Genomic DNA, 11,419 nt, shown 5'->3' with positions numbered 1-11,419 from the left:
AGAATTTGAAGACAGAAAAAAAACAGAAAGAAAAAGAAGATTTTTGAATTTCATCTCGCAGTTGAAATATGACAGTTGTTAGTAATCTAATTTGCATTTCAACTAACAGTTGCCAAAACATCTCAAGGGCAATTAGATTGACCTTATTGTCACAGACAACATGAATGAATCAGACACATATTAGGGAGTAGTAGGTTTTTGACCAGAAAGATAAATGAATTAATTATTATTATAGATGCATTATATTTTAATAAAGATTTCTAGGAACATATTAATACATTCCAAGAAACTGATATAACAGCCGATATTCCTAGATTACATTGATAAATTTTGTAAGAACTTTACCTTAATGAAATTAATCAGAAGAAGAAATCGAAAAACATGAGGAAGAACTCCAACCTTGAATTTCAGAGATAATGTAAAGGTCATGGGATGATTCTTTCTGCAACTGCGGAATTTCTAGCAATTTCATTTGAGGAATTCGTTTGCAAAAGAGCATATTAGCATATTACATAAAAGGAATATTAAATTCAAATCATACGTTCTTTTGGAAATTATTAGATAATATGGATATAAGCGCTCATTTGGTATCCATTTTAAAAAAGCGAATGCGACAAGTGAACGTAAATAAAATAAACGGAGATACTTCATTTTATACGAGTGTCTGTTAAGACTCAATAAATGAAATTCTCATTTATCTTTTTCTCTAAACTTCGGATGATATTATATTAGATTTCAGGAAACTAGATATACGTAAGACCTAGAATCCAGATAGAAAGTAAATAAAATAAATGAAGGCATTAAATTTTATATGAGTGTTTATGAAGACCACTAAATGAAATACTCAATTATCACTTTCTCTAAACTTCGGATGATGTTACATTAGATTTCATAAACCTAAATATCTAGACCTGGAACCTAGATAAAATGTAAATAAAATAAACAAAGAGATTAAACTTTATACGAGTGTCTATGAAGACTCACTAAATTAACTTCTCAATTACCACTTTCTCTAAACTTCGGAAAATGTTACATAAGATTTCATAAACCTAAATATCTATATAGAACATAAGACCTGGAACCTAGATAAAATGTAAGTAAAATAAACAAAGAGATTAGACTTTTTACGAGTGTCTATGAAGACTCACTAAATTAACTTCTCAATTACCACTTTCTCTAAACTTCGGAAAATGTTACATAAGATTTCATAAACCTAAATATCTAGATAGAACATAAGACCTGGAACCTAGATAAAATGTAAGTAAAATAAACAAAGAGATTAGACTTTTTACGAGTGTCTATAAAGACTCAATAAATTAACTTCTCAATTACCATTTTCTCTAAACTTCGAATGATGATAGATTTCATGAACCTAGATATAGATAGAACGTAGGACCTATTATTTAGGTAAGATACAAATAAAATAAATAAATTCATTAAATCTTATATTAGAGCCTGTGAAAACTCTATAAATGAAATTCTTCATAACCATTTCCTTTAAATTTCGCATGATATTGCATTAGATTTCATAACATTTCGATAATCTAAGTCTACAATTTTTTTTAAAAAAATTCAGACTATTACGTACTTTATTTATCCATTCATAAAAAAATAATCATTACTTCTCTGGCTGCTTTTCAATTCTATCAAAATCAAAGTACAAAATAGGACGAGTCGGAACCTTGAAACAGAAAGTTGTTCTAACTGTTGTCCAAAGTTGAACACAGAAAGGCAGGTGCAATAATAAAAATTGTAAACAAAACAATGAATAAAATTATGAAAAAAAAAGTGTTTTGATTTATTTCGTAGTAAAAAAATTAGGTTGCATATAAATTTCTCTGATAAGATATTTGTGAAAATATATTGAAAAATGAATACCTATCCTATCGCTTAGAAATTTTTAGAAATTTCAATCGCGGTTTAGAGATAATTTTAAGTTAAAATTGGAACATCGTTAAGTTGGTAAATTTAGGTTATCAATTTCAGTTTGCATGACAATGTACACAGGCTGACATATTATCTGTGAATGGCAAAATGCATGATAAAACATAGTGCAAAACACATTATAGGCCAAATTGGTGGATCATATGCCATATCCAGTGATTGCTTGGGTAGTATATTTTTACTAAGAAAGGATTTTTCAATTAAAGTTTCACTAAAAGATTAATCGAAATTTCATCATTCAATCGATTCTCAATCGATTTTCATTAACTTCAAAAGTTATTGCATTAGACAGCTTGTTCACTATTTTAATAATTTTAAAAAGTATTTTTAAATGTTTTATAATAACATTTTCATTGGCTTGTTCACGAGAGCTGTTAGGGTATGTGTGTGCATGTATGTAACATATTATTGGTTAAAACAGAGTGCAGGATCGAAGACAGAGAAGACGCTTTGGATTTTTAAATTAATTTTAATATCCGTTTCGCGAAAGCATAATTATTTACAAGCAGACGCAGCGCTGCACGAAAGCGGAAGTAAAGAAGAGCAAAAAAGGAACGAAACAAATGATCACTCCTCATATATAAGATGGGATTTCCGGCCACGCGCCAATTCAATACAAGCGGTGACCTTTGACACCTTTTCAAGGACACCGAAGGTATCATCACTTTCTCTTGATACGTAGGCACTTGATACGTAAATTGTGCATTATTTTTAACAAAGGAATTGATTAAACCGAAAGTGGAATTAGATCAAGAAATAAGACAATATTTTACTATGGGCTAAATTAAGAGTTTAAAATATTACATGTATGCTTGTGCGTGCATATTTGTACATTTGTGTCCCTGGCAGTGTCTGCATATGTATCTGCACGTACGTATGTATTAAGCCTTTAAAATTAAACAAATAAAAGCAAAAGTTATGTGAATCAATTTTAAAACATATGATGCTATGAGGTTTCGATATAAAGGTTCAAATCTCCATCAATGATTTTTTTTATTCCTGTCTTATTATCTGGCATTTTTATTAATTTTATATAAACAAACATTGTTTATGTTAGACTAAGACGCTGTACTGTATATTTTATCTAATCGCCTTTGACAATTAGCTGATTCGTTGAGAATATTGTATTTCTGCTGGGCTGTGCGTTTGGTTGGGATTTCATTAAATTTCTTATGCGTAGTTTGTATCAACCTCAAAAAAGTGTTTTCATCAATTAAATAATGATAGACATCAGAGCCGTGTTATTTTAATTGCTTGTTTTATTTATTGTATAAACGAATCTTCCTAATCGAGAGAAGTCCCGAATCTTCATTATGTCATTAAAATGTAACAATTTTCAAATAACTGTACAACTTCTTCTGCAATATTTTACTTTCGTGCTCCTCATATAAACTATACATATAATCTTTAAAAAAATCTTGCTTTTTATTGTAGCTTTGAACAATAGAAGAAAATTACATTGTGGAGCATTTAATAAACAATATGTTGTTGAAAATTATGTAAAAAGATTAAATACTTCTAAAATTTTGAAAAATTATGCAATAAATAAGTTGGAATCGCCAAAAAAAAGTTTTGCTTTAATTTCAAAAATGTGTAAAAATCAGTTTTAAGTAATACTAATGTCGAGGTTTATTGCAGAAAAATGCCTAAAGGTCGTTTAAATTTTTATAAATTTAAACAAGTAATTAAGTTAATAGCTAATTAATAAACTAATTAAAATTTGCTAAAAAATCATTTGTAGTTGAGCATTTCCAACTCCCTGGCTATTTCCCCTTTGAATTTCAAACTTCATGCACTGTAGTAAAAATTATTTGTTCCTATGTGCCTAATATACCAGCTCAATATGTTGAATGCTTTTAGAATCATTTTGTAAATTGGAGAAAATAAGAAGTAATCAATAATTTATTCTTCCTGAGGGCAGAGTTTTAAAATTTAAATCTGTAACATCATTTATCATTCTTCTCCATTACGAACACCAGTGTACTCGTGCTGCCATCTACAATCTCTAAATGCAAATATAATTAAATTTAGGTTTTCAAAAGTAATTATATATTTCAAATAATGGTAAATATAATATGTGGGAAACTGAGGGGGAAAAAAAGAAAAGAAAGAAAGAAACTGAATTTATTACTATCCAGAATTATTAGAATTATTCTTTATTTCTTCTAGAATTATTCTTTATTTCTTCTTTCAAATTTTGACAAAGATGTTTTCGATAATCAAAATCCAAAAATAAGATACTGTTTTCCGTCATGTCCTTCAATAATCCTTTTTTTTTAATTTATATTCTATTTTAAACTATAAAAATTACCTGGATAGATAATTATCAATAAAATGTTTCTTTTTGATCATAAGTAGTTTTTACAGTCAAATTAATATGTAATACATTACATAGTAATTTGAACAATAAATATTTTTCTACAATTAAATTAATTGTTATTGTGCTCTAAATACTAAATTTTCAACCTTTATTTTTAATAGATATAGGCTTCAAATTATAGTCTGTATATAGTATGTATTATCTGTTCCTTTTACATGTCTGTTTTATTTGAACTATCTATAACTTTGGGAGTAAATGAGGTAAATTAATTATTTACCCCATTCACTTAAATGAGGTAAATAATATTAATGAGGTAATAATATTATTTTGTTAATAAGAATTGCATTTCTAATATTAAACATTGAAACCAAATCTGACTTTAGAATTTCATCAGAGAATAATCTGTATACTATAGCAGTTGGCAAGGTAATTCGTTAATGCAATATTTTCGGCATGATTATTATAATAAGCTATATTAAATTAAAGAAAATCATTTCCAAATTACACTTTTATTTTTATACCAAAAATTAATATTAATTTTTATTTGTATTCCTTTCCACTTTTTAATCTTCAACTTATAATTCGTTATTGCAAATACTATGCAAATTTGAAATCTATTTTTGCTAAAATATCTTCCATTAGGTGGCTTATACATTTAAATAAAATTTTAATTGAAACAAAATCAATAGAATTTGTTTTTTCGTTCTAAATGTAGACGCCTTGGTCAATTCTATTTTTTTTTTTTTTTTTTTTTTTTTTTTTCTTATGGCATTGTGATTTCAACAAAATGTTATACATCTGGAATACTGCAAAAAATCATTCAAACACTTTTTACAGCAGACAGTTGGATCTAAAAATTTAATTGAAACAAAATCAATCGAATTTATTTTTTCGTTTCTAGATGTAGACACCCTGGTCTAGTTTGACATCCTTGCTTGCATCAGACATGTATACCTCGTTACTCTCTCTTGCCATTGTTACAATTAACCCAGAAATAATGGTGGCAATCGCATATTTATTTCGTTGATCTGCGTTGTAATATTTTACTGATATATGGCATGAATTACATTCAAACACTTTTTACAGCAGACAGTTGGATGTAAAATTTTAATTGAAACAAAATCATTAGAATTTATTTTTTCGTTCTAGATGTAGACACCCTGGTCTAGTTTGACATCCTTGCATCAGACATATATACGTCGTTACTCTCTCTTGCCATTGTTATAGTTAACTCAGAAATAATTGTGGCAATCGCATATTTATTTCGTTGATCTGCGTTGCAATATTTTTCTGATATATGGCATGAATTATTACTTTATTGATTTTTAGAAACTTATCTCAATTTTTTTTTTTTTTTTTTTTCTTATCGCATCGTGTTTTTAACAAAATGTTATACATCTGGAATACTGCAAAAAATCATTCAAACACTTTTTACAGCAGACAGTTGGATCTAAAAATTTAATTGAAACAAAATCAATCGAATTTATTTTTTCGTTCTAGATGTAGACACCCTGGTCTAGTTTGACATCCTTGCATCAGACATATATACCTCGTTACTCTCTCTTGCCATTGTTATAGTTAACTCAGAAATAATGGTGGCAATCGCATATTTATTTCGTTGATCTGCGTTGCAATATTTTACTGATATATGGCATGAATTATTACTTTATTGATTTTTAGAAACTTATCTCAAAATTTTTTTTTCTTATCACATCGTGTTTTCAACAAAATGTTATACATCTGGAATACTGCAAAAAATCATTCAAACACTTTTTACAGCAGACAGTTGGATCTAAAAATTTCATTGAAACAAAATCAATCGAATTTATTTTTTCGTTCTAGATGTAGACACCCTGGTCTAGTTTGACATCCTTGCATCAGACATATATACCTCGTTACTCTCTCTTGCCATTGTTATAGTTAACTCAGAAATAATGGTGGCAATCGCATATTTATTTCGTTGATCTGCGTTGCAATATTTTACTGATATATGGCATGAATTATTACTTTATTGATTTTTAGAAACTTATCTCAAAATTTTTTTTTCTTATCACATCGTGTTTTCAACAAAATGTTATACATCTGGAATACTGCAAAAAATCATTCAAACACTGGTTACAGCAGACAGTTGGATCTAAAAATTTAATTGAAACAAAATCAATCGAATTTATTCTTTCCTTCTAGATGTAGGAACTCTTGTTTAGTTTGACATCCTTGCATCAGACATATATACCTCGTTACTCTCCCTCTTGCCATTGTTATAGTTAACTCAGAAATAATGGTAGCAATCGCATATATATTTCGTTGATCTGCGTTGCAATATATTACTGATATATGGCATGAATTATTACTTTATTGATTTTTAGAAACTTATCTCAAAATTTTTTTTTCTTATCACATCGTGTTTTCAACAAAATGTTATACATCTGGAATACTGCAAAAAATCATTCAAACACTGGTTACAGCAGACAGTTGGATCTAAAAATTTAATTGAAACAAAATCAATCGAATTTATTCTTTCCTTCTAGATGTAGGAACTCTTGTTTAGTTTGACATCCTTGCATCAGACATATATACCTCGTTACTCTCCCTCTTGCCATTGTTATAGTTAACTCAGAAATAATGGTAGCAATCGCATATATATTTCGTTGATCTGCGTTGCAATATATTACTGATATATGGCATGAATTATTACTTTATTGATTTTTAGAAACTTATCTCATTTTTTTTTTTTTTTTCCTTATCGCATCGTGTTTTCAACAAAATGTTATACATCTGGAATACTGCAAAAAATCATTCAAACACTTTTTACAGCAGACAGTTGGATCTAAAAATTTAATTGAAACAAAATCAATCGAATTTATTCTTTCCTTCTAGATGTAGGCACTCTTGTTTAGTTTGACATCCTTGCATCAGACATATATACCTCGTTACTCTCCCTCTTGCCATTGTTATAGTTAACTCAGAAATAATGGTAGCAATCGCATATATATTTCGTTGATCTGCGTTGCAATTTATTACTGATATATGGCATGAATTATTACTTTATTGATTTTTAGAAACTTATCTCATTTTTTTTTTTTTTTTTTTTTTTTTTCTTATCGCATCGTGTTTTCAACAAAATGTTATACATCTGGAATACTGCAAAAAATCATTCAAACACTTTTTACAGCAGACAGTTGGATCTAAAAATTTAATTGAAACAAAATCAATCGAATTTATTCTTTCCTTCTAGATGTAGGCACTCTTGTTTAGTTTGACATCCTTGCATCAGACATATATACCTCGTTACTCTCCCTCTTGCCATTGTTATAGTTAACTCAGAAATAATGGTAGCAATCGCATATATATTTCGTTGATCTGCGTTGCAATATATTACTGATATATGGCATGAATTATTACTTTATTGATTTTTAGAAACTTATCTCATTTTTTTTTTTTTTTTTTTCTTATCGCATCGTGTTTTCAACAAAATGTTATACATCTGGAATACTGCAAAAAATCATTCAAACACTTTTTACAGCAGACAGTTGGATCTAAAAATTTAATTGAAACAAAATCAATCGAATTTATTCTTTCCTTCTAGATGTAGGCACTCTTGTTTAGTTTGACATCCTTGCATCAGACATATATACCTCGTTACTCTCCCTCTTGCCATTCTTATAGTTAACTCAGAAATAATGGTAGCAATCGCATATATATTTCGTTGATCTGCGTTGCAATATATTACTGATATATGGCATGAATTATTACTTTATTGATTTTTAGAAACTTATCTCATTTTTTTTTTTTTTTTTTTTTTTTCTTATCGCATCGTGTTTTCAACAAAATGTTATACATCTGGAATACTGCAAAAAATCATTCAAACACTTTTTACAGCAGACAGTTGGATCTAAAAATTTAATTGAAACAAAATCAATCGAATTTATTCTTTCCTTCTAGATGTAGGAACTCTTGTTTAGTTTGACATCCTTGCATCAGACATATATACCTCGTTACTCTCCCTCTTGCCATTGTTATAGTTAACTCAGAAATAATGGTAGCAATCGCATATATATTTCGTTGATCTGCGTTGCAATATATTACTGATATATGGCATGAATTATTACTTTATTGATTTTTAGAAACTTATCTCATTTTTTTTTTTTTTTTTTTTTTTCTTATCGCATCGTGTTTTCAACAAAATGTTATACATCTGGAATACTGCAAAAAATCATTCAAACACTTTTTACAGCAGACAGTTGGATCTAAAAATTTAATTGAAACAAAATCAATCGAATTTATTCTTTCCTTCTAGATGTAGGCACTCTTCTTTAGTTTGACATCCTTGCATCAGACATATATACCTCGTTACTCTCCCTCTTGCCATTGTTATAGTTAACTCAGAAATAATGGTAGCAATCGCATATATATTTCGTTGATCTGCGTTGCAATATATTACTGATATATGGCATGAATTATTACTTTATTGATTTTTAGAAACTTATCTCATTTTTTTTTTTTTTTTTTTTTTTTTTTTTCTTATCGCATCGTGTTTTCAACAAAATGTTATACATCTGGAATACTGCAAAAAATCATTCAAACACTTTTTACAGCAGACAGTTGGATCTAAAAATTTAATTGAAACAAAATCAATCGAATTTATTCTTTCCTTCTAGATGTAGGCACTCTTGTTTAGTTTGACATCCTTGCATCAGACATATATACCTCGTTACTCTCCCTCTTGCCATTGTTATAGTTAACTCAGAAATAATGGTAGCAATCGCATATATATTTCGTTGATCTGCGTTGCAATATATTACTGATATATGGCATGAATTATTACTTTATTGATTTTTAGAAACTTATCTCATTTTTTTTTTTTTCTTATCGCATCGTGTTTTCAACAAAATGTTATACATCTGGAATACTGCAAAAAATCATTCAAACACTTTTTACAGCAGACAGTTGGATCTAAAAATTTAATTGAAACAAAATCAATCGAATTTATTCTTTCCTTCTAGATGTAGGCACTCTTGTTTAGTTTGACATCCTTGCATCAGACATATATACCTCGTTACTCTCCCTCTTGCCATTGTTATAGTTAACTCAAAAATAATGGTAGCAATCGCATATATATTTCGTTGATCTGCGTTGCAATATATTACTGATATATGGCATGAATTATTACTTTATTGATTTTTAGAAACTTATCTCATTTTTTTTTTTTTTTTTCTTATCGCATCGTGTTTTCAACAAAATGTTATACATCTGGAATACTGCAAAAAATCATTCAAACACTTTTTACAGCAGACAGTTGGATCTAAAAATTTAATTGAAACAAAATCAATCGAATTTATTCTTTCCTTCTAGATGTAGGCACTCTTGTTTAGTTTGACATCCTTGCATCAGACATATATACCTCGTTACTCTCCCTCTTGCCATTGTTATAGTTAACTCAGAAATAATGGTAGCAATCGCATATATATTTCGTTGATCTGCGTTGCAATATATTACTGATATATGGCATGAATTATTACTTTATTGATTTTTAGAAACTTATCTCATTTTTTTTTTTTTTTTCTTATCACATCGTGTTTTCAACAAAATGTTATACATCTGGAATACTGCAAAAAATCATTCAAACACTTTTTACAGCAGACAGTTGGATCTAAAAATTTAATTGAAACAAAATCAATCGAATTTATTCTTTCCTTCTAGATGTAGGCACTCTTGTTTAGTTTGACATCCTTGCATCAGACATATATACCTCGTTACTCTCCCTCTTGCCATTGTTATAGTTAACTCAGAAATAATGGTAGCAATCGCATATATATTTCGTTGATCTGCGTTGCAATATATTACTGATATATGGCATGAATTATTACTTTATTGATTTTTAGAAACTTATCTCATTTTTTTTTTTTTTTTCTTATCGCATCGTGTTTTCAACAAAATGTTATACATCTGGAATACTGCAAAAAATCATTCAAACACTTTTTACAGCAGACAGTTGGATCTAAAAATTTAATTGAAACAAAATCAATCGAATTTATTTTTTCGTTCTAGATGTAGACACCCTGGTCTAGTTTGACATCCTTGCATCAGACATATATACCTCGTTACTCTCTCTCTTGCCATTGTTATAGTTAACTCAGAAATAATGGTGGCAATCGCATATTTATTTCGTTGATCTGCGTTGCAATATTTTACTGATATATGGCATGAATTATTACTTTATTGATTTTTAGAAACTTATCTCAAGACTTTTTTTTCTTAACGCATTGTGTTTTCAACAAAATGCAGCCAAGGTTAATAAAGTATTATAAAAATCTTTTAGCATGAAAATGTTTGCTGGATGGACATTATCTTTCAATTGTTTTAAGCATCTTGAATAAGGCAAAAAATCATCATTTAAGTACTTTTTACAGCAGACAATTGGATCTAAAGATACAAATTTGTGAGTTATTTCTTGGGTGATATGTTCTTGCTAAGAAAGGAATTTTCAAAATTTTAATTATATTTTTGATGAAATATTACCTTTTTCACCATAGCATATTATTATTAAAAAAAATACCACTTTTACAACTATATAAAATTCGAAAAATTACCATTTGAAATCTTAACATCTGTCTTCTCGTAAAAAGTTTCTCTAATAAATTTTCAAAAATATTTTAAATTATATTTTACAACAATGCTTTTGATTGTTTTAGTTACTACTTTTATACGCACAAACATTGCGATGGAATTAAATGTATTTTCTATGCACATGTTTCGTTTTCGCTCATACTTTAACTTCCTAAAATGAATATAAAAGGTCTATATCAAACACAAAACATTTTAAAGCTTTATTGCCTGTTTTGGAAAATTTTCCATCATCAAAAAATATTTTTAAGATTTGAGAAAATGATTTTTGATTTGGGGAACTCATATTCTCTCCACCCATGAGGTAATAAAAAATGACAGAAAATTAATTCCAAAGGCATGAAATAACCTCCGAAACTGTCTCGAATGCATTCTTATAAAGTTATAAAAATAAAATATAGTTAAAAAATGACATGTGCTTATAAAGTCTCAAGTTGGATTCGTGTTTTATTATTATTATTATTACATTCTCTCTTATTACATTCTCTTCTGTTATTATTACATTATAATACATTCTCCTAAAATACTTCG

This window comes from Argiope bruennichi, chromosome 5 (assembly GCF_947563725.1).
Source record: "Argiope bruennichi chromosome 5, qqArgBrue1.1, whole genome shotgun sequence".
In the NCBI taxonomy this organism is placed as follows: domain Eukaryota; kingdom Metazoa; phylum Arthropoda; class Arachnida; order Araneae; family Araneidae; genus Argiope; species Argiope bruennichi.
The sequence above is the reverse complement of the archived record's forward strand: the minus strand, read 5'-3'. Positions refer to the sequence as shown.